We start from the raw sequence: 25,301 nt of genomic DNA, 5'->3' as shown, positions 1-25,301 counted from the left end.
GGTCAGGTACTTCAAGTCTCGTCTTCATGTTTCAGCAAGCCTACACCTCGATAAACCTTGACGTAGAGGCAATTTGTAGACACTGAAATTTTAACAGATCAAGATAAATCCTAAATTCAAGACAGTTTTTGATATATTAGGAGTCTATTAGGGTTACGTGGTGGCTACTCCACCCAAACCTTAATTCATGTCTATAAAAAAGGTTACATGTGTCCTTCAAAGACGGTCTCAGCAATTCTATAAACTCATGGAATATGCACAAAGAGATCAAATATACGATCTCCAAAATTCTATAAAACTCTTTGAATATTCATTAAGAGATCAAAGACATGTCAAATATGTCTTGCTCAAAGTTCTAGCAACATTCAAGATCCAAATGGAGTGTTGCTATATGCTTCTTGATCATCAAATACATCAAGGAGATGCATATCATCCTACGTTCGAGAAATACGCTGCTATGGCCTCGAATTACGGATAACAAATCGAAGGAAAGAATCAAAGGATAAACAGAGTTGTAACCCGCAATGTTTATGAATAAAATCTGTTTCTTTATAGTTGTTTGTGATTGCAGTTTTATTTTTCTGCACAAATTTATTGCAAACATTAAAGATCCATATGGAGTGTTGCTACATGCTTCTTGATCATCAAATACATCAAGGAGATGCATATCGTCCTACGTTCGAGAAATATACTGTTATGGCATCGAATTACGGATAACAAATCGGAGGGAAGAAACAAGGGATAAATAGAATTGTAACCCGCATTGTTTATCAATAAAATCTTTTTCTTTATAGTTGTTTGTGATTGCAGTTTTATTTTTCTGCACAAATTTATTGCAAACAAAATGGCACGCCCAGTGGGACCTGCCCTTCATCTCTTCCTCCTACACATCAAAAACATCAAGTTTCAAGATTATTTGTTATGATGGTCGGGTACTTCAAGTCTCGTCTTCATTGTTTCAGCAAGCCTAAACCTCGACAAACCTTGAAGTAGGGGGCATTTGTAGACACTGAAATTTTAACAGATCAAGATAAATCCTAAATTCAAGACGACTCTTGAAATATTAGGAGTCTATAGGGTTACTTGGTGGCTACTACACCCAAACCCTAATTCATGCCTATAAATAGGGCTATATATGTCCCTCAAAGACGGTCTCAATAATTCCATAAAGTCCTGGAATATGCACAAAGAGATCAAATATACGATCTCCGAAATTTCATTAAACTCTTGGAATATTCATTAAGAGATCAAATGCATATCAAATATGTCTTGCTCAAAGTTCTAGCAACATTCAAGATCCAAATGGAGTGTTGCTACATGCTTCTTGATCATTAAATACATCAAGGAAATGTATATCATCCTACGTTCGAGAAATACGCTGCTATGGCCTCGAATTACGAATAACAAATCGGAGGAAAGAATCAAAGGATAAACAGAGTTGTAACCCGCAATGTTTATGAATAAAATCTGTTTCTTTATAGTTGTTTGTGATTGCAGTTTTATTTTTCTGCACAAATTTGTTGCAAACATTCAAGATCCAAATAGAGTGTTGCTACATGCTTCTTGATCATCACATACATCAAGGAGATGCATACCGTCCTACGTTCAAGATATACGTTGCTATGGCATCGAATTACGGATAACAAATCGGAGGGAAGAAACAAGGGATAAACAGAGTTGTAACCCGCATTGTTTATCAATAAAATCTTTTTCTTTATAGTTGTTTGTGATTGCAGTTTTATTTTTCTGCACAAATTTATTGCAAACAAAATGGCACGCCCAATGGGACCTGCCCTTCATCTCTTCCTCCTGCATATCAAAAACTTCAAGTTTCAAGATTATTTGTTATGATAGTCGGGTACTTCAAGTCTCATCTTCATTGTTTCAGCAAGCCTAAACCTCGACAAACTTTGAAGTAGGGGGCATTTGTAGACACTGAAATTTTAATAGATCAAGATAAATCCTAAATTCAAGACGACTCTTGAAATATTAGGAGTCTATAGGGTTACTTGGTGGCTACTACACCCAAACCCTAATTCATGCTTATAAATAGGGTTATATATGTACATCAACGACGGTCTAAATAATTCCATAAAGTCCTGGAATATGCACAAAGATATCAAATATAAGATCTCCGAAATTTCATAAAACTCTTGGAATATTCATTAAGAGATCAAAGACATGTCAAATATGTCTTGCTAAAAGTTCTAGCAACATTCAAGATCCAAATGGAGTATTGCTACATGCTTCTTGATCATCAAATACATCAAGGAGATGTATATCATCCTACGTTCGAGAAATACGCTGCTATTATGGATAACAAATCGGAGGGAAGAATCAAAGGATAAACTGAGTTGTAACCCGCAATGTTTATCAATAAAATCTGTTTCTTTATACTTGTTTGTGATTGTAGTTTTATTTTTCTGCACAAATTTATTGCAAACATTCAAGTTCCAAATGGAGTGTTGCTACATGCTTCTTGATCATCAAATACATCAAGGAGATGCATATCGTCCTACGTTCGAGAAATATGCTGCTATGGCATCGAATTACGGATAACAAATTGGAGGGAAGAAACAAGGGATAAATAGAGTTGTAACCCGCATTATTTATCAATAAAATCTCTTTCTTTATAGTTGTTTGTGATTGCAGTTTTATTTTTCTGCACAAATTTATTGGAAACAAAATGGCATGCCCAGTGTGACCTGCCCTTCATCTCTTCCTCCTGCATATCAAAAACTTCAAGTTTCAAGATTATTTGTTATGATGGTCGGGTACTTCAAGTCTCATCTTCATTGTTTCAACAATCCTAAACCTCGACAAACCTTGAAGTAGGGGGCATTTGTAGACACTGAAATTTTAACAGATCAAGATAAATCCTAAATTCAAGACGACTCTTGAAATATTAGGAGTCTATAGGGTTACTTGGTGGCTATTACACCCAAACCCTAATTCATGCCTATAAATAGGGCTATATATGTCTCTCAAAGACGGTCTCAACAATTCCATAAAGTCCTGGAATATGCACAAAGAGATCAAATATACGATCTCCGAAATTTCATAAAACTCTTGGAATATTCATTAAGAGATCAAAGACATGTCAAATATGTCTTGCTCAAAGTTCTAGGACCATTCAAGATCCAAATGGAGTGTTGCTACATGCTTCTTGATCATCAAATACATCAAGGAGATGTATATCATCCTATGTTTGACAAATACGCTGCTATGGCCTCGAATTACGGATAACAAATCGGAGGGAAGAATCAAAGGATAAACAGAGTTTTAACCCCAATGTTTACAAATACAATTTGTTTCTTTCTAGTTGTTTGTGATTGCAGTTTTATTTATCTGCACAAATTTATTACAAACAAAATGGCACACCCAGTGGGACCTGCCCTTTATCTCTTCCTCCTGCATATCAAAAACTTCACGTTTCAAGATTATTTGTTGTGATGGTCGAGTACTTCAAGTCTCGTCTTCATTATTTCAGGAAGCCTACACCTCGACAAACCTTGAAGCAGGGGACATTTGTAAACACTGAAATTTTAACAGATCAAGATAAATCCTAAATTCAAGACGTCTCTTGAAATATTATTGGTCTATTAGGGTTACTAGGTGGCTACTCCACCCAAACCCTAATTCATGCCTATAAATAAGACTACATATGTTCTTCAAAGATGGTCTCAGCAATTTCATAAACTCTTGGATTATTCACAAATAGATCAAATATACGTTCTTCGAAATTTCATAAAACTCTTGGAATATTCACTAAGAGATCAAAGACATGTCAAATATGTCTTTGGCAAAGTTCTAGCAACATTCAAGATCCAAATGGAGTGTTGCTACATGCTTCTTGATCACCAAATACATCAAGGAGATGCATATCATTCTACGTTCGAGAAATACGCTGCTATGGCCTCGAATTACGGATAATAAATCGGAGGGAAGAATGAAGGGATAAATAGAGTTGTAACCCGCAATGTTTATATTTAAAATCTTTTTCTTTATAGTTGTTTGTGATTGCAGTTTTATTTTTTTGAACAAATTTATTGCAAACAAAATGGCACGCCCAGTGGGACTTGCCTTTCATCTCTTCCACCTGCATATCAAAAACTTCAAGTTTCAAGATTATTTGTTGTGATGGTCGGGTACTTCAAGTATCGTCTTCATTGTTTCAGCAAGCCTATACCTCGACAAACCTTGAAGTAGAGGGCATTTGTAGATACTGAAATTTTAACAGATCAAGATAAATCCTAAATTCAAGAAGTCTCTTGAAATATTAGGAGTCTATTAGGGTTACTAGGTGGCTACTCCACCCAAATCCTTCAAAGACGATTTCAGCAATTCCATAAACTCGTGGAATATTCACAAATAGATCAAATATACGATCTTCGAAATTTCATAAAACTCTTGGAATATTCATTAATAGATCAAAGACATGTCAAATATGTGTTGCTCAAAGTTCTAGCAACATTCAAGATCCAAATGGAGTGTTGCAACATGCTTCTTGATCATCAAATACATCAAGGTGATGCATATCATCCTACGTTCGAGAAATACGCTGCTATTATGGATAACAAATCGGAGGGAAGAATCAAAGGATAAACTGAGTTGTAACCCGCAATGTTTATCAATAAAATCTGTTTCTTTATAGTTGTTTGTGATTGTAGTTTTATTTTTCTGCACAAATTTATTGCAAACATTCAAGATCCAAATGGAGTGTTGCTACATGCTTCTTGATCATCAAATACATCAAGGAGATGCATATCGTCCTACGTTCGAGAAATACGCTGCTATGGCATCGAATTACGGATAACAAATCGGAGGGAAGAAACAAGGGATAAATAGAGTTGTAACCCGCATTGTTTATCAATAAAATCTCTCTCTTTATAGTTGTTTGTGATTGCAGTTTTATTTTTCTGCACAAATTTATTGCAAACAAAATGGCACGCCCAGTGAGACCTGTCCTTCATCTCTTCCTCCTACATATCAAAAACTTCAAGTTTCAAGATTATTTGTTATGATGGTCGGGTACTTCAAGTCTCATCTTCATTGTTTCAACAATCCTAAACCTCGACAAACCTTGAAGTAGGGGGCATTTGTAGACACTGAAATTTTAACAGATCAAGATAAATCCTAAATTCAAGACGACTCTTGAAATATTAGGAGTCTATAGGGTTACTTGGTGGCTATTACACCCAAACCCTAATTCATGCCTATAAATAGGGCTATATATGTCCCTCAAAGACGGTCTCAACAGTTCCATAAAGTCCTGGAATATGCACAAAGAGATCAAATATACGATCTCCGAAATTTCATAAAACTCTTGGAATATTCATTAAGAGATCAAAGACATGTCAAATATGTCTTGCTCAAAGTTCTAGGACCATTCAAGATCCAAATGGAGTGTTGCTACATGCTTCTTGATCATCAAATACATCAAGGAGATGTATATCATCCTACGTTTGAGAAATACGCTGCTATGGCCTCGAATTACGGATAACAAATCGGAGGGAAGAATCAAAGGATAAACAGAGTTGTAACCCGCAATGTTTATCAATAAAATTTGTTTCTTTATAGTTGTTTGTGATTGTAGTTTTATTTATCTGCACATATTTATTGCAAACAAAATGGCACACCCAGTGGGACCTGCCCTTTATCTCTTCCTCCTGCATATAAAAAACTTCAAGTTTCAAGATTATTTGTTATGATGGTCGGGTACTTCAAGTCTCGTCTTCATTGTTTCAGCAAGCCTAAAGCTCGACAAACCTTGAAGTAGGGGGCACTTGTCGACACTGAAATTTTAACAGATCAAGATATATCCTAAATTCAAGATGACTCTTGAAATATTAGGAGTCTATAGGGTTACTTGGTGGCTACTACACCCAAACCCTAATTCATGCCTATAAATAGGGCTATATATGTCCCTCAAAGACGGTCTCAGCAATTCCATAAACTCCTGGAATATGCACACAGAGATCAAATATACGATCTCCGAAAATTCATAAAACTCTTGGAATATTCATTAAGAGATCAAAGACATGTCAAATATGTCTTGCTAAAAGTTCTAGCAACATTCAAGATCCAAATGGAGTGTTGCTACATGCTTCTTGATCATCAAATACATCAAGGATATGGATATCATCCTACGTTTGAGAAATACGCTGCTATGACCAAGAATTACGGATAACAAATCGGAGGGAAGAATGAAGGGATAAACAGAGTTGTAACCCGCAATATTTATCAATAAAATCTGTTTCTTTATAGTTGTTTATGATTGCAGTTTTATTTTTCTACACAAATTTATTGCAAACAAAATGGCACGCCCAGTGGGACCTGCCCTTCATCTCTTCCTCCTGCATATCAAAAACTTCAAGTTTCAAGATTATTTGTTATGGTGGTCGGGTACTTCAAGTCTCGTCTTCATTGTTTCAGCAAGCCTAAACCTCGACAAACCTTGAAGTAGGGGGCATTTGTAGACACTGAAATTTTAACAGATCAAAATAAATCCAAAATTCAAGAAGACTCTTGAAATATTAGGAGTCTATTAGGGTTACTTGGTGTCTACTCCATCGAAATCCTAATTCATGCTTATAAATAAGTCTACATATGTCCTTCAAAGATGGTTTCAGCAATTCCATAAACTCCTGGAATATGCACAAAGAGATCAAATATACGATCTCCGAAATTTCATAAAACTCTTGGAATATAAATTAAGAGATAAAAGACATGTCAAATATGTCTTTGACAAAGTTCTAGCAACATTCAAGATCCAAATGGAGTGTTGCTACATGCTTCTTGATCACCAAATACATTAAGGAGATGCATATCATTGTACGTTAGAGAAATACGCTGCTATGGCATCGAATTACGAATAACAAATCGGAGGGAAGAAACAAGGGATAAATAGAATTGTAACCTGCATTGTTTATCAATAAAATCTTTTTCTTTATAGTTGTTTGTGATTGCAGTTTTATTTTTCTGCACAAATTTATTGCAAACAAAATGGTACGCCCAGTGGGACCTGCCCTTCATCTCTTCCTCCTACATATCAAAAACTTCAAGTTTCGAGAAATACGCTGTTATGGACTCAAATTACGGATAATAAATTGGAGGGAAGAATGAAGGGATAAACAGATTTGTAACCCGCAATGTTTATATTTAAAATCTTTTTCTTTATAGTTGTTTGTGACTGCAGCTTTATTTTTTTGCACAAATTTATTGCAAACAAAATGACACGCCAAGTGGTACTTGCCTTTCATCTCTTCCTCCTGCATATCAAAAACTTCAAGTTTCAAGATTATTTGTTGTGATGGTCGGGTACTTGAAGTCTCGTCTTCATTGTTTCAGCAAGCCTACACCTCGACAAACCTTGAAGTAGGGGGTATTTGTAGACACTGAAATTTTAACAGATCAAGATAAATCCTAAATTGAAGACGACTCTTGAAATATTAGGAGTCTATTAGGGTTACTAGGTAGCTACTCCACCCAAACCCTAATTCATGTCTATAAATAAGACTACATATGTCCTTCAAAGATGGTCTCAGCAATTCCATAAACTCCTAGACTATGCACAAACAGATCAAATATATGTTCTCCGAAATTTCATAAAACTCTTAGAATATTCATTAAGAGATCAAAGACATGTCAAATATGTCTTGCTCAAAGTTCTAGGAACATTCAAGATCCAAATGGAGTGTTGCTACATGCTTCTTGATCATCAAATACCTCAAGGAGATGCATATCATCCTACGTTCGAGAAATACGCTACTATGGCCTCGAATTACGGATAACAAATCGGAGGGAAGAATCAAGGGATAAACAGAGTTGTAACCCGCAATGTTTATCAATAAAAGCTGTTTCTTTTAGTTGTTGTTTATTGCTGTTTTATTTTTCTGCACAAATTTAATGCAAACAAAACGGCATGCCCAGATGGACCGGCCCTTTATCTCTTCCTCCTGCATATCAAAACCTTCAAGTTTCAAGATTATTTGTTATGATGGTCGAGTACTTCAAGTCTCGTCTTCATTATTTCAGCAAGCCTACACCTCCACAAACCTTGAAGTAGGGGGCATTTGTAGACATTAAAATTTTAACAGATCAAGATAAATCCTAAATTCAAGACGACTCTTGAAATATTAGGAGTCTATTAGGGTTACTAGGTGTCTACTCCACCCAAACCCTAATTCATGCCTATAAATAAGAATACACATGTCCTTCAAAGATGGTCTCAGCAATTCCATAAACTCCTGAAATATTCACAAATAAATCAAATATACGATCTTCGAAATTTCATAAAACCCTTGGAATATTCATTAAGATATCTAAGACATGTCAAATATGTCTTTGACAAAGTACTAGCAACATTCAAGATCCAAATGGAGTATTGCGACATGCTTCTTGATCACCAAATACATCAATGAGATGCATATTATCCTACGTTCGATAAATACGCTACTTTGGCCTCGAATTACGGATAACAAATCGGAGGGAAGAATCAAGGGATAAACAGAGTTGTAACCCGCAATGTTTATCAATAAAATCTGTTTCTTTTAGTTGTTGTGATTGCAGTTTTATTTTTCTGCACAAATTTATTGCAAACAAAACGGCACGCCCAGTTGGACCTGCCATTTATCTCTTCCTCCTGCATATCAAAAACTTCAAGTTTCAAGATTATTTGTTATGATGGTCGAGTACTTCAAGTCTCGTCTTCATTATTTCAGCAAGCCTACACCTCGACAAACCTTGAAGTAGGGTGTATTTGTAGACATTAAAAATTTAACAGATCAAGATAAATCCTAAATTCAAGACGACTCTTGAAATATTAGGAGTCTATTAGGGTTACTAGGTGGCTACTCCACCCAAACCCTAATTCATGCCTATAAATAAGACTACATATGTCCTTCAAAGATGGTCTCAACAATTCCATAAACTCCTGGAATATTCACAAATAAATCAAATATACGATCTTCGAAATTTCATAAAACCCTTGGAATATTCATTAAGATATCAAAGACATGTCAAATATGTCTGTGACAAAGTTCTAACAACATTCAAGATCCAAATAGAGTGTTGCTACATGCTTCTTGATCACCAAATACATCAAGGAGATGCATATCATCCTACGTTCGAGAAATACGATGTTATGGACTCAAATTACGGATAATAAATCGGAGGGAAGAATGAAGGGATAAACAGATTTGTAACCCGCAATGTTTATATTTAAAATCTTTTTCTTTATAGTTGTTTGTGATTGCAGTTTTATTTTTCTGCACAAATTTATTGCAAACAAAATGACACGCCAAGTGGGACTTGCCTTTCATCTCTTCCTCCTGCATATGAAAAACTTCAAGTTTCAAGAGTATTTGTTGTGATGATCAGGTACTTCAAGTCTCGTCTTCATTGTTTCAGCAAGCCTACACCTCGACAAACCTTGAAATAGAGGGCATTTGTAGACACTGAAATTTTAACAGATCAAGATAAATCCTAAATTGAAGACGATTCTTGAAATATTAGGAGTCTATTAGGGTTACTAGGTGGCTACTCCACCCAAACCCTAATTCATGCCTATAAATAAGACTACATATGTCCTTCAAAGATGGTCTCAGCAATTCCATAAACTCCTAGACTATGCACAAACAGATCAAATGTATGATCTCCGAAATTTCATAAAAATCTTAGAATATTCATTAAGAGATCAAAGACATGTCAAATATGTCTTGCTCAAAGTTCTAGCAAAATTCAAGATCCAAATGGAGTGTTGCTCCATGCTTCTTGATCATCAAATACCTCAAGGAGATGCATATCATCCTACGTTCGAGAAATACGCTACTATGGCCTCGAATTACGGATAACAAATCGGAGGAAAGAATCAAGGGATAAACAGAGTTGTAACCCGCAATGTTTATCAATAAAAGCTGTTTCTTTTAGTTGTTGTTTATTGCTGTTTTATTTTTCTGCACAAATTTATTGCAAACAAAACGGCACGCCCAGTTGGACCTGCCCTTTATCTCTTCCTCCTGCATATCAAAACCTTCAAGTTTCAAGATTATTTGTTATGATGGTCGAGTACTTCAAGTCTCGTCTTCATTATTTCAGCAAGCCTACACCTCCACAAACCTTGAAGTAGGGGGCATTTGTAGACATTAAAATTTTAACAGATCAAGATAAATCCTAAATTCAAGACGAGTCTTGAAATATTAGGAGTCTATTAGGGTTACTAGGTGTCTACTCCACCCAAACCCTAATTCATGCCTATAAATAAGACTACATATGTCCTTCAAAGATGGTCTCAGCAATTCCATAAACTCCTGAAATATTCACAAATAAATCAAATATACGATCTTCGAAATTTCATAAAACCCTTGGAATATTCATTAAGATATCAAAGACATGTCAAATATGTCTTTGACAAAGTACTAGCAACATTCAAGATCCAAATGGAGTGTTGCTACATGCTTCTTGATCACCAAATACATCAATGAGATGCATATCATCCTACGTTCGATAAATACGCTACTATGGCCTCGAATTACGGATAACAAATCGGAGGGAAGAATCAAGGGATAAACAGAGTTGTAACCCGCAATGTTTATCAATAAAATCTGTTTCTTTTAGTTGTTGTGATTGTAGTTTTACTTTTCTGCACAAATTTATTGCAAACAAAACGGCACGCCCAGTTGGACCTGCCCTTTATCTCTTCCTCCTGCATATCAAAAACATCAAGTTTCAAGATTATTTGTTATGATGGTCGAGTACTTCAAGTCTCGTCTTCATTATTTCAGCAAGCCTACACCTCGACAAACCTTGAAGTAGGGGGCATTTGTAGACATTAAAATTTTAATAGATCAAGATAAATCCTAAATTCAAGACGACTCTTGAAATATTAGGAGTTTATTAGGGTTACTAAGTGGCTACTCCACCCAAACCCTAATTCATGCCTATAAATAAGACTACATATGTCCTTCAAAGATGGTCTCAGCAATTCCATAAACTCCTGGAATATTCACAAATAGATCAAATATACGATCTTCGAAATTTCATAAAACTCTTGGAATATTCATTAAGATATCAAAGACATGTCAAATATGTCTTTGACAAAGTTCTAGCAACATTCAAGATCCAAATGTAGTGTTGCTACATACTTCTTGATAACCAAATACATCAAGGAGATGCATATCATCCTACGTTCGAGAAATACGCTGTTATTGCCTCGAATTACGGATAATAAATCGGAGGGAAGAATGAAGGGATAAACAGATTTGTAACCTGCAATGTTTATATTTAAAATCTTTTTCTTTATAGTTGTTTATGATTGCAGTTTTATTTTTCTGCACAAATTTATTGCAAACAAAATGACACGCCAAGTGGGACTTGCCTTTAATCTCTTCCTCCGGCATATGAAAAACTTCAAGTTTCAAGATTATTTGTTGTGATGGTCGGGTACTTCAAGTCTCGTCTTCATTGTTTCAGCAAGCCTACACCTCAACAAACCTTGAAACAGAGGGCAGTTGTAGACACCGAAATTTTAACAGATCAAGATAAATCCTAAATTGAATACGATTCTTGAAATATTAGGAGTCTATTAGGGTTACTAGGTGGCTACTCCATCCAAACCCTAATTCATGCCTATAAATAAGACTACATATGTCCTTCAAAGATGGTCTTAGCAATTCCATAAACTCCTAGACTATGCACAAACAGATCAAATATATGATCTCCGAAATTTCATAAAACTCTTAGAATATTCATTAAGAGATCAAAGACATGTCAAATATGTCTTGCTCAAAGTTCTAGCAACATTCAAGATCCAAATGGAGTGTTGCTACATGCTTCTTGATCATCAAATACCTCAAGGAGATGCATATCATCCTACGTTCGAGAGATACGCTACTATGGCCTCGAATTACGGATAACAAATCGGAAGGAAGAATCAAGGGATAAACAGAGTTGTAACCCGCAATGTTTATCAATAAAATCTGTTTCTTTTAGTTGTTGTGATTGCAGTTTTATTTTTCTGCACAAATTTATTGCAAACAAAACGGCACGCCCAGTTTGACCTGCCCTTTATCTCTTCCTCCCGCATATCAAAAACTTCAAGTTTCAAGATAATTTGTTATGATGGTCGAGTACTTCAAGTCTCGTCTTCATTATTTCAGCAAGCCTACACCTCGACAAACCTTGAAGTAGGGGGTATTTGTAGACACTGAAATTTTAACAGATCAAGATAAATCCTAAATTGAAGACGATTCTTGAAATATTAGGAGTCTATTAGGGTTACTAGGTGGCTACTCCACCCAAACCATAATTCATGCCTATAAATAAGACTACATATGTCCTTTAAAGATGGTCTCAGCAATTCCATAAACTCCTGGAATATTCACAAATAGATCAAATATACGATCTTCGAAATTTCATAAAACTCTTAGAATATTCATTAAGTAATATGGTGACCTTAGCCATGCCGGAGTTGCCTCGATTTGAGTGGAAGGAGACTCCTGGCCATTCTACCAGTAGAGTTGTTCCAGCAACATTCAAGATCCAAATGGAGTGTTGCTACATGCTTCTTGATCATCAAATACCTCAAGGAGATGCATATCATCCTACGTTCGAGAAATACGCTACTATGGCCTAGAATTACGGATAACAAATCGGAGGGAAGAATCAAGGGATAAACAGAGTTGTAACCCGCAATGTTTATCAATAAAATCTGTTTCTTTTAGTTGTTGTTTATTGCTGTTTTATTTTTCTGCACAAATTTATTGCAAACAAAACGGCACGCCCAGTTGGACCTGCCCTTTATCTCTTCCTCCTGCATATCAAAACCTTCAAGTTTCAAGATTATTTGTTATGATGGTCGAGTACTTCAAGTCTCGTCTTCATTATTTCAGCAAGCCTACACCTCCACAAACCTTGAAGTAAGGGGCATTTGTAGACATTAAAATTTTAACAGATCAACATAAATCCTAAATTCAAGACGACTCTTGAAATATTAGGAGTCTATTAGGGTTACTAGGTGTCTACTCCACCCAAACCCTAATTCATGCCTATAAATAAGACTACATATGTCCTTCAAAGATGGTCTCAGCAATTCCATAAACTCCTGGAATATTCACAAATAGATCAAATATACGATCTTCGAAATTTCATAAAACCCTTGGAATATTCATTAAGATATCAAAGACATGTCAAATATGTCTTTGACAAAGTTCTAGCAACATTCAAGATCCAAATGGAGTGTTGCTACATGCTTCTTGATCACCAAATACATCAAGGAGATGCATATCATTCTACATTCGAGAAATACGCTGCTATGGCCTCGAATTACGGATAATAAATTGGAGGAAAGAATGAAGGGATAAACAGAGCTGTAACCCGCAATGTTTATCAATAAAATCTTTTTCTTTATAGTTGTTTGTGATTGCAGTTTTATTTTTCTGCACAAATTTACTGCAAAAAAATGGCACGCCCAGTGGGACCTGCCCTTCATCTCTTCCTCCTGCATATCAAAAACTTCAAGTTTCAAGATTATTTGTTGTAATGGTCGGGTACTTCAAGTCTCGTCTTCAATGTTTCAGCAAGACTAAACCTCGACAAACCTTGAAGTAGGGGGCATTTGTACACACTAAAAATTTTAACAGATCAAGATAAATCCTAAATTCAAGACGACTCTTGAAATATTAGGATTCTATTAGGGTTACTTGGTGGCTACTCCACCCAAACCCTAATTATTGCCTATAAATAGGGCTACATATATCCCTCAAAGACGGTCTCAGCAATTCCATAAACTCCTGGAATATGCACAAAGAGATCAAATGTACGATCTCTAAAATGTCACGACCCAATTTTTCCCTCCGTTTGGTATCGTGATGGCACCTAGTCTTAGGGACTTGGTAAACCCCGGTATCGCCAACGTCACAATTTTAGCGTGACAATCCAGAATAGCATGGCATGGGGACAACCAATCCATACCCAGAATCACATCAAAATAAACCATATTAAGCAATAAGAGATCGACTCTAGTCTTTAAAACGCTAATGGTTACCACACACGACCGATACACACGATCTACAACAACAGTATTGCCCACCGGCATAGATACATGAATAGGATAAACTAAGGACTCACGGGGCATATCGAAGTAACGAGTAAAATAGGATGATACATATGAATAAGTAGAACTAGGGTCAAATAATGTGGAAGCATCCCTGTGGCACACTGAAACAATACATATAATCACTGCGTCTGAAGCAACGGCCTCTGGCCTGGAAGGGATAGCATAGAATCGAGCCTGACCGCCACCTGATCGGCTTTCCCCTCTAGGGCGACTTCCAGCTGCCTAAGCCCCACCCTGAGCTGGCTAGACAGGTGGTCAAGTAACTGGTGCGGAAGTTATAGCCTGACCCCTCTGCTGAATTGGACCTCCCAAGCAATGAGGACACTGCCTCCACACATGACCAAATTCCCTACACTCGAAGCAACTCCCCGATGGTGGTGGGGACTGAATCGGAACCCGAGAACCAGAATAATTATTAGAAGAACCTGGCAGAGATAAACCCTGAACAGATGGAGCACGAGATGAACTCTGAGTTGGGAGGACACTGAGATGGCTGACCCGGAGGAGCACCGTAAAAACCATGGCTAGCTTATGTACCAAGATGAATCGGATGAGCCATCTGAGCGGGCCTATAAAGATGACCCCTGCTATGGTAGGACTGCCCTCCAGAGGAAACACCGCTGAAGCCACCCAAACCACGAGGCCTCTTGTCCTCCCTCTCCTCACACTCCTGACTATGGACCTGCTCTAGCCGCCTAGCGATATCAACCACCTCATCGAACATAGAACCTAATGCAATCTCCCGAGTTATAACAAAGCACAGTCCATAGTTGAGGCCAACAATGGACCTCCTAATCCTCTCCTTCTCTGTGGGAACCAACCAGATTGCGTGACGAGCCAACTCTGAAAATCTCATCTCATACTGGGTCACAGACATACCCTCCTGGTGTAGCTGCTCAAACTGCCTATGCAACTCTTCCTCGCATGTCGGTGGTACAAACCTCTCCAAGAAGAGAACGGAGAACTCATGTCGTGTAAGTGGTGTAACATCGGCTGGACTGCTCCGCTCATAGGTCTCCCACCATCTGAAGGCTGGCCCCGATAGATGAAAAGTATTAAATGAGACCCCACTAGTCTCTATAATACCCGTCATGCAGAGAATCCGCTGGCACCTGTCCAAGAAGTCCTAAGCATCCTCTGACTCATCCCCATTGAATGATAGAAGCTTGAGTCTCCCAAACATCTCTAGTCTCTTTTGCTCCTCGTCACTCATTGTGGGACCTACCTGGGCCTAACAAACTGCAACCGGCTGGGTTGGTCGTACCCCCGGTGTTTGAAGTCCCTGAACCACCTGCTCTGGAGTACGGGTGGCGGGAGTCTATGCACCTCCCCCAGCCTAAGAAGTGGCTGACACAGCTGAAACTGAAACCGCCTAAGCCAGGCTAGTGCAAACAGTCAATATCTGGGCCAGAGCCTTCTGAAAGCCTGGAATCACAATGGGCACAGCTGGTGCCTGGACAAGGAATTGACTTATGAAGAGGAGCCGGTAGTTGTTCTAGCCCGACAGGTCCGACAGTTAAGGTCTAAGATCTTATCCATCAGTTCGAGTGCAATGGAGAGGTCAGCCAGTTGAAGCATCTACCTAGGAGTCTGAGTCGGACATGTGGAGTAGATATCCCCACCTTTTCACCAGCCCATGTACTTTTTCTAATTCCATTCGAGGACGAACGTTTGTTTTAGAGGTGAGAAATATGATGACCCGACATGTCATCTTTAAATTGAATAATATTTTATGTGTTCTTAAACCTCAAATAACACAATTCATCTTTCCTCGACTTGTGTGCACAGTCCCTAAATTTTTCCAAAAAGTATTTATGTAAAAATTGATAAAAATGCGAAATAGTGCTTCAAAACTCATTTGAGTTGACTTAGGTCAATGTTTTGAGCAAACAGGCCCATATTAGTATTTTGATAGTTCCGGTAGATTCGTATCATGATTTAGCACTTGGGCGTATGCCCGAAATTTAATTTGGAGGTCCCTAGCTTGAGTTATTGCCATTTGTTGAAAATCTGAATTGTGAAAGCTTATAGATTCCAGAGTTTGACCGCGGATTTTACTTATTTGATATCGGGGTCGAAACGTGATTCTAGAAATTTGAATAGCTTGGTTATGTCATTTATGACTTGTGTTCCAAATTTGACGTCATTCCGGATTCATTATACGTTTCGGCACGAGATTTGTAAATGGAAAAGCTTGAAACTCTAAAGTCCGAATCGAGGTGTGATTTGTAATTTCGATGTTTTTTGGTGTGATTTGAGACCCCGAGTAAGTCTGTATTATGTTACGGGACTGGTTAGCATAATTGGATGAGATCTCGAGTGGCTCAGGTGAGTTTCGGGCCTGTTTCAGATCATTTTTGTAAAAATATGCACGTCTCATTTTGGTGTTCCGCACCTACGAATAAGGAGCCGCAAATGCGCAACCGCTTCTGCGAACTGGGCACTGGCCAGCTCCTTCGCTTCTGTGAAAAAATAAGGCGCAGATGCGCGCCGCTTCTGTGAAAACCCAAGCGCTTCTGCGGAAGAGACCGCTTCTTTGGTCATTTGGTCGCTTCTGCAATCTCGCAGGTGCGACATTGGTGTCCGGATATGTGGAATTTCACCTAAAAGCCTCACTTTGCAAATACGAGAATTTTTCTCTCAAATACGAGCTCGCAGATGCGGCACTTGTGCCCGCAGATGCGAAAAGGCTTGGACAGAACCCATAAAATTGGGATTTAGCCCTTTTTACTCATTTGAGTTTTTAGTCTCAGATTTGGGCGATTTCAGAGGAAATTTTCATGACTTTGACTTGGGTAAGTGTTCAATAAACGAAAGTGATTATATTTCATAAATTCATGTCTATATTCATCATTTATTTCGAATTTAGATGGAGGAAGCAAAACTTTCCAAAAACGAAAATTTAGGATTTGATGGCCCATTTGACATCGGAATTTGATAATTTTTGTATGGTTGGACTCATCTCGGAATGGGTGTTCGGATTTCGTAAGTTGTTTTAGAGATTCGAGAAGTGGGCCTCACTATTGATATTTTAGATGAATTTCGGATTGCAATTAAGAAAATTAGTAATTTCATGTGGAATTAATTGCTACGAATCGTGTTGAGTATATTGAATTGTTTGTAACTAGATTTTAAGCTTTCGAACACTAATTTGTGAGGAAACTGTGTATTGGAATCTTGAGTTAGTTGCAAATCGAGGTAAGTGTCGTGGTTATCCTTGACTTAAGGGAGTAGGACTTGTTTGTCTATTTGCTACTTGATTTAATGTGTGGGTACAATGTATGTGTGAGGTGAGGAGTACTTATGCGTTGTGGCTTGAATCAAAGCATGCTGGGGGAATTTGTTCATTTTGAATAATTGCATATTAAATTATGATATTCCTGCTTAAGTTTATTATTGACTATTTGATCAATAAATGAAATTATTAGTGATTTAATTATTATTGAATATTGTGGAAGAGTGTAAAAGCACGAAGGGTGATGCCGTGCTATTTATATTATTTATATTATCCTTTTCATGGTGAGAAAGAGTGTAAAATCATGAAGGGTGATGTCGTGCCATATTCAAAGAGAGTTAAAGCACGAAGGGTGATGCCGTGCCAATTATTTTTATTTATTTGTCAATTTATGGCAAGAAAGGGAGCAAAAGAACGAAGGGTGATGTCGTGCCAATCTTATTACTTATTTATTAATTTATCGGAAGAATGAGAGTAAAAGCACGAAGGGTGGTGCCGTGACATTTTAATATTATCAGTTGCTCATTTTATTGTTGATGAATTAATTGGCTGCTACGTGACACTTCTCCTGTTGAAATTATTATATCATCCCTCTTCGCATGTTCCCTCCCAAATTTATAAATTATTATTTATTGTGTTATTGTTGCTTCGTATTTGTATATACGTGTACATGTTGTTTACGTGTGTGTCTTGTCATAGCCTGGTCACTACTTCGTCGAGGTTAGGCACAACACTTCCGGGGTATATGGGATCGGTTGTACTCATACTACATTCTGCACTTCTTGTGCAGATTTTGGACTTGGTCCCAATGGCGTACCATAGACTTGCTCGGATTCAGCTACCTAGAGGAGACTTGAGATATAACTGTATAGCGTCCGCAGTTCTAAAGTCCCTTTTTACTTTATCTTAGCTATGTATTATCTTTCAAACAGCTTAAATTTTATTCAAATCCTTTATTTGTATTATTCTAGTAGCTCGTGCACTTGTGACACCAGATTCGGGGATGTATTTTGATGATTCGGTGGTTATGGTATTTCGCACTTTATTTCAGTAATTGACTTCCGTTTAATTTAATTTATTTAAAAATGGTTAAGATTATTTTAACGTTGGCTTGCCTAGCAAATGAAATGTTAGGCGTCATCGCAGTCCCGAAGGTGGAAATTTCGGGTCGTGAAAATTATTGGGTACCACATTATTGTGTTCAACGTGGTGGCCTGACTCGATGTCAACGTTCAAGTGAGCAGACTGAGATTTTGACATTTTTAGATTAACCTGAAATCAAACTTCAAAGAGCAAGTGTAAAATAGGGTGTGTTATGTAGATTCATATTAAATCACGACTATTATGCTTAGACCCACAGTGGGCGCTAAACTGTTTACCCTTAAAATGAGTAACAATTGAATTTGTACGCGGTTTAAAGGATACGTGATTTAATTTAACCAGAATGTTCTATGAACAGAAAATAATTAAAGTAAAGAGAAACAAAATGATCAAACCAAACTTGATGGGCAATTAAGCATAGCTTTAGGATGAACACCGAAAATTGACCTCGGTCAAGCCCTCAAGACAGGCTCGGTTGCAACCAAGTAAATAAGTAGCCGAAGAACACTATGAACAGTAGCTACATAACACAAATGAACTTTTATTACTTTGATATGCGTGTCTATAGTGGTTTTAGAATGAAAAGGTTCTTACCTTTTTAGAACTTGTCTTAAAAATTCCGTGCTAACGAGTTTTTCTATCTCCGAATAAAAGTCTTCCTCTATAAGTTTAAATTGCCTTCAGCAGTTTGGAGGTCAATCTATTTTATCTGATTTAATTTCTCAAACCCATTTGTATTTTTTATTGATGCATGTTGAAGTTCAATTTTTTTCCAAACCAATGCATGTTAATGTTAATTCAATTGTTCTTTCTCCTACCAAATGCAGGGTGTTCCTCGGGGAAGATCCATGTACATCCAGAAATTCACCCAGTTTCAGCTCACCGCTAATGTTGTTGCTCTGATAAGTAATGTTGTTGCTGCAATTTATGTTGGTGATGTCCCATTGAATGCTTTGCAGGTTTAGTTTCTCTGCTCTTATATCATTGATCATTCCGCTAAGTACAAGCAGTTGGAGTGTGCTACCTCTATGTTTTGAGATTGATCATTTAGGTTTTTCTATTCACTTGTGCAGCTGCTTTGGATGAGTATGTGTAACGGCCCCACTTTTCAATTTGAGTTATTACCCTCCTTTCTACTATTTAAAGTCTTGAATAATTTTATGTGATGTATTATGACTTGTGTGCAAAATTTGAGGTCAATCAGACTTGATTTGCTATATTTCGACATCAATTCTTCAAGATTAAGTGGTATCATATTCAGCATATGAGCTCCAAATTCAGTTTTGATTGAAGCATTAGATCCGTATTGAAATATTTGATCCATAGCAAAAAGAATCGTCGAATTCGGACATCGTGTGAGAAGGTTATGCCCATTTCCGTGTCAGGAACAATTTTCCTTTGCCATTAGTGCCCAGGGAAGCGTGGGGCTCTAGCCCTGTCGCTAGGATGTTTAAAGGTACTGTAAATAGCGCCACAGGCAGTGTCCCATGCTACCTGTGGTGCCCGAAATAGCTGAGGCCCTATAAACGAGGGTTTCGACAGTTTTTGACAAAAATAGAGTTGGGGAGCTCGGTTTGGGCGATTTTTGAGCGATTTTCACATGTAAACATTGGAGGTAAACGTTCCTTATTCTATATTGATTATATTTCATGATTCCATACTCATTTACATCATGAATCCGTAAATTTGTGGAAGAAAAATTAGATTTTTATAAAATCTTCCAAAAATATAAAATGAAGATTTGAAGGTCAATCCGATATCGGAATTTGATAAAATTGGTATGGGTGGACTCGTAATTGAATGGGTTGTCGGATTTTGTAAGTTTCATCAGATTCCGATACGTGAGCCCCACGGGCAATTTTTGAGTTAAATTTCGGATTTTGTTGGACAATTAGTATTTTCATATGGAATTAATTTCTATAATTAGTATTCACTCAATTGAATAAATTTTGTTAGATTTGAGGTGTCCGGAGGTCAATTCATGTAAGAAGGTTTTTGAATATCGACCTAACTTCTAAAAGGTAAGTATCTTGCCTAATCTCGAGTGGGGGAATTACCCCTTGGGCATTGAGTGTCCCGTATGTGTTTTTAATGATTTATGACTTGCGGGGATGGTTGGTTCGGGATTTGGAAGTGTGTGAGTTGAAATCAGAACACTTGGTTCCTTAAGTTAGCTTTAAATGGACAACTTTAACTTCGGTCAACATTTTGAGAAAATGATCCCGAAATTGGGATTTGATGGTTCCAATAGGTTCGTATGATGATTTTGGACTTGGGCGTATGTCCGAATCGGGTTTTGGATAACCCGGGAGCGTTTTGATGCTTAATACTAAATATCAACTATTTGAAGGTTTAAAATTTTTTAATTTGGTTTGGAGTAGGATTTTTAGTAATTGAAGTCCGTTCGGAATTCTGAGTTTGGGAATAGTTCTGTATAGTGTTTTACTTAATACAGGGCGAGGCGAAAGCTTCGAGACATGGGGCGTAAGCCCCACGGATCTTTATTTTATTTGAATTTATGAATTAATAATATAGCATTATAATAAAAAAAAATGCATTAAAAGTTAATGAAATCTAAAAAAACAAAAACAAAACTCATATAAAATAAAACATCTAGCATGTTTTACAAGTATAAATAATGTAATACTGTTAAAATTACTAAGAAATATACATTTACTACAACGTCTTAACTTTCAAACGATTAAAAATCTTAATTTCATAAAAAGAATTATCAAACTGCATATTTTACTTCCTTAAAAGTAAATACTCAATAAAATTTATCAACACTATGATTTAAAATATTACTCCTTCTAGAAAAATATAAAATTATTTTTAAAGAGCAAAAGAATAAATATATGATAATTTAGTGAGGCATAGAACTAAGACATAAAGATCTATCAAGTAAAGATATAAATTTTGATTATCTATTTTCAGAACAAATATTCAAATGGTATTCACATTTACGATACTCTCAATTAGTAAATATGCAATACTGTGGTTTGTTATTTGAGTCAACAGTGCTAATTAATGAATTCAACACATGATTTGCATAGGAATTGTTGGGCAAGTTCCGAGCGTCGAGCATTAAGCGTGTTTAGGGTACACAGTCGGGCGCTTGGGGGCGTAAGTCTCACATAACTAAGCCTCACACACGAGTCTCAAGGCGTTTTGATAGTGCCCCGTCCCAGGATGAGCTCCGAGGCGAGTCTCAGAAAAACCTTTTAAAAGACTGATAGTAATTTTCGTCTAGACGACTTAACAAGCTAAAACTGGGGATGACAAGTTGGTACCATAATGGAAAATATTGCCTAACTGTTAATGAGCACTACTCTATAACAAAAGGGTAGTTGAACATAATAGGAGATGCTCCAAAGTTACAAGCAGCTGTACTAGTGTGGAGCAGAGTAATGCTCCCAAAACACAGGTTCATAGTGTGGCTTGCTATGCAGGGGAGGCTTATGACAAAAGATAGATTGCGAGATATGGAAATACACTGCGACAACACAACATGTGAAATGTGTGATGAAGGTAGTATTGAGAATGCAGTGCACTTATTTCATGAATGTACCTGCTCTGTGCAGCTATGAACAATGATAAAGCAATGTAGTGGTCTCAGTATACAACTTCCAGAGGTGGAAGATACCATGCACAGCATCAATAGGAAACATTGGAGACTCTTTAAGAAAAAACCATGGCAGCGATATATGGACAAAGTGTAATAAGAGAGAGTTGATATGTTGAGGGAAACTAAAGAAGCAAGGAAAACTAAATTTCTAATTGATAGGATATGTAGCTAGTAGTTGGGTTTTTTGAGAGAGAGGTGTTTGAGGCTCAATTACTGGTGCTATAACAGTATTGAGTGCTCTCTAGGTGTGCAAATTGATGGTTGGTTGTTTGGTAATATATTCACATTTAATTACAAAAAAAAAATAATCTTCCAAACCTTACTTGGATGATTATATTGGTTTTTTTTGGTTGTGATAGTAGCTCTTTTAAGACTAAAATCATTGCTAAATATAAAAATAATTTTGCAGGTACAATTTATTTTTAAAAAAACTCCTTTCTCAAATATATTATTTATAAACCACCGCTTGCATTTCTTTGGGATTGTAGATTGTCCGTTTCTAGCTTTAACTTGAGTATCAATAATTTATCTTGGTAAAGCTAGCTAGGATCTAGGTGACTGTTTTTACAACAGTAAAATTATCACACATAATTTTATGAGACATGAATTATTAGGAATATGTTACTTGTAAAACCTCAATTTTGATTGTTCGATGAAGCTTTATGAGCTGTCATTAAACTTATCTCAACATTTTAATTGATTCAGTAGGTAAATGTCATCGTAAAAGACACAGTACAATTTATTATTTTATCTAATCTTAGACGAAATTAATTAACATAATCTTTCATCTCCACGGTATAAACATGATATGTCGGATCCATGTTTTTTACTAGCTTTTCACAAGCTTATTAATATCTATATAAAGGCTACTACTTCTGAATATTTTTTAACCACTTAGTTTTCTTTACACAATTTCTTGCTATTCCGAAGAAGAAAATATATGGGTTTGAAAGGCAAGTTGGTTGCTTCAATAGAGGTGAAATGTGGAGGACACTTATTTCATGACCTTTATCAAACCAAACCTCATCATATATGCAACATAAGCCCTGATAGGATCCACCATTTTAATATTCATGAAGGTGAAAGTCTAAAGCCTGGTTCAGTAATTGGCTGGAAATTTAACCACGGTAAGACAACGCAAGCTTTCCATTAAGTTTTTTTGTTTTCTTCTTCTAATTTTCAATTGTTTATCCTAATTTTCTCACCATATTTGAGTGTTTCATTTTCTTGAAGAAAGGGCAGTATATTTACCATAACATTATATTTCTTTCCTTATATATATATATATATATATATATATATGGTAAATTGGTCATCTCAACTTGTGAGTATCTATGTCAATTGACTAAACCACTTTAAAATTCTGTGTATTTTTTGGTCTATTTCTGTTTTGTCATCCGATTTATTATTATTTATGATTTACTCGGTTAGCTTTGACATAATTTCTAATCAACACTAATCTCATATTTTCACAAAATGTCAAGTTTTCTTTTGGGATTTTTATAGATAACACAACTGCGAAAAAGAAAGAGCCCAACCTTTGTGAGCTTCACATAATTTTGGAAAAAAATGAAAATATAATAACAACAACAACAATAAATCCAGTGTAATCCTATAAGTAGGGTCTGGCGAGGGTAGTGTATACGCAACCTTACTCTATCTTGTAAAGATAGAAAAGTTATTTCCGATAGACCCTCGTTTTCAGGCAAAACACAGTCACAACATTGTTGAAAAGAAAACAATAGTGTATGGACCATGAAAAAGATCGGAGAAAATGAAAAAGAAAAATGAGGAAGACTAAAAGAAATAAGTTAAACACATTCTTTCTCTATCTTATTTTATGTAACACACTTTCGGTTATAGTCAATCACGAAAAAATAGCACCTTTCTATATCTAGAAATATTTTAACTCCAAACTTCATATTTTATCCTTAATAACATGATTTTATACAAACAAAAATGTCTATTGGCATTTTTAGACTAGAAAAGAAATCAAGCCGCTCTGTATTTCTTAAACCTCGAATCTAATCGAACACCTTCACAAAATATATATATATATATATATATATATATATATATATATATATATATATATATATATGGTACGAAGAGAGTATTATTTTGTGAAAGTTTACACTCCATGTTTTATGAGAAATTAGACACTTGAGCTATGACTAACATCTCTTGTATTTTGACAACTCTTTTTTATAATTATAGATGGAAAAGTTAAAGGTTACTAAGCAACTGATTGAAGCCGTTGATTATGAGAACAAATCAATCACTTGGAAAGTAATAGGAGGAGATACCTTGAAATTTTATAATTCCTTCACTATAACTGCATCCTTTGAAAATGATTGGGCCACGTGGACATTTGTGTACGAGAAGAAAACTGAAGACACACCAGAACCTCACTCTCTTGCGTTTTCTCCTTGATGTGACTAAGGATATAGAGGCTCATCTTCTCAAGTAATAGAAGATGTATAAATAAGTATGTTTATGTGTTGAATATTCAAAAATATTGACTAGTCTTGGTATGTGAAATAAATTATACTGTATTGTATGGATGTATTTCTAATTGTTAATCCATATCTATATCTATTTATATCTATCTATACCTATACTATATTAAAAGGACGAAAGTCATTAGCGAAATCTCGTTCGCCTTTTTACTTTTTAAAAATAATTTTCATATTGGACAAAATTATACTTAAATTATTCCCCGAATATTTGGGAACTTAGACTCAACTAAAATTTGGGTTATAAAATCTTTTCTTGTTTGAATAATTTAGGAAGTCCTAATATTTAGGACAAGGAGTAAACTAAAATCTTTCCTTCTGAATGGAATTACAACTATAATTTCATTATTTTAGTAAACGAAAAAAGAAAAGGAAGAAAATAAAAAGAAAATCTATAATATTTGTAAAAAGAATTCACACCTTCCTATCAACTTCAAATAGAAATAGTGCTACCAGTAATACTTAAGAATTTGTAACTCTATAGGAGTTATAAGTATCACTTGCATTCGGATTAAAACATTTTTTTCCTTCAAAAGTTTGAACCCTTTTGAGGAACTGTCACATATTATTTTGATTGTTTAGGAGATCTCTATCAAATTATTAAGTGATTTATAAGAAGACTCCATCAATTTTATATTAATACAACTAATGTGGAGCGTTAATGTTTGTTGCTCCCAAACGCACACGCAAGTATACGTGGTCGACAAA

At 36.1% G+C, this 25,301-nt stretch overlaps 1 pseudogene; it reads left to right on the top strand.

The window, feature by feature from the left end:
* The first annotated feature begins 22,916 nt into the window (after positions 1–22,916).
* On the top strand, positions 22,917–24,547 carry LOC104091350 (MLP-like protein 43; annotated as a pseudogene).
* Positions 24,548–25,301: the final 754 nt, after the last annotated feature.

Source organism: Nicotiana tomentosiformis, chromosome 4 (genome assembly GCF_000390325.3).
Source record: "Nicotiana tomentosiformis chromosome 4, ASM39032v3, whole genome shotgun sequence".
Classification (NCBI taxonomy): Eukaryota; Viridiplantae; Streptophyta; class Magnoliopsida; order Solanales; family Solanaceae; genus Nicotiana; species Nicotiana tomentosiformis.
This window is presented reverse-complemented; position numbering and strand designations above follow the sequence as displayed.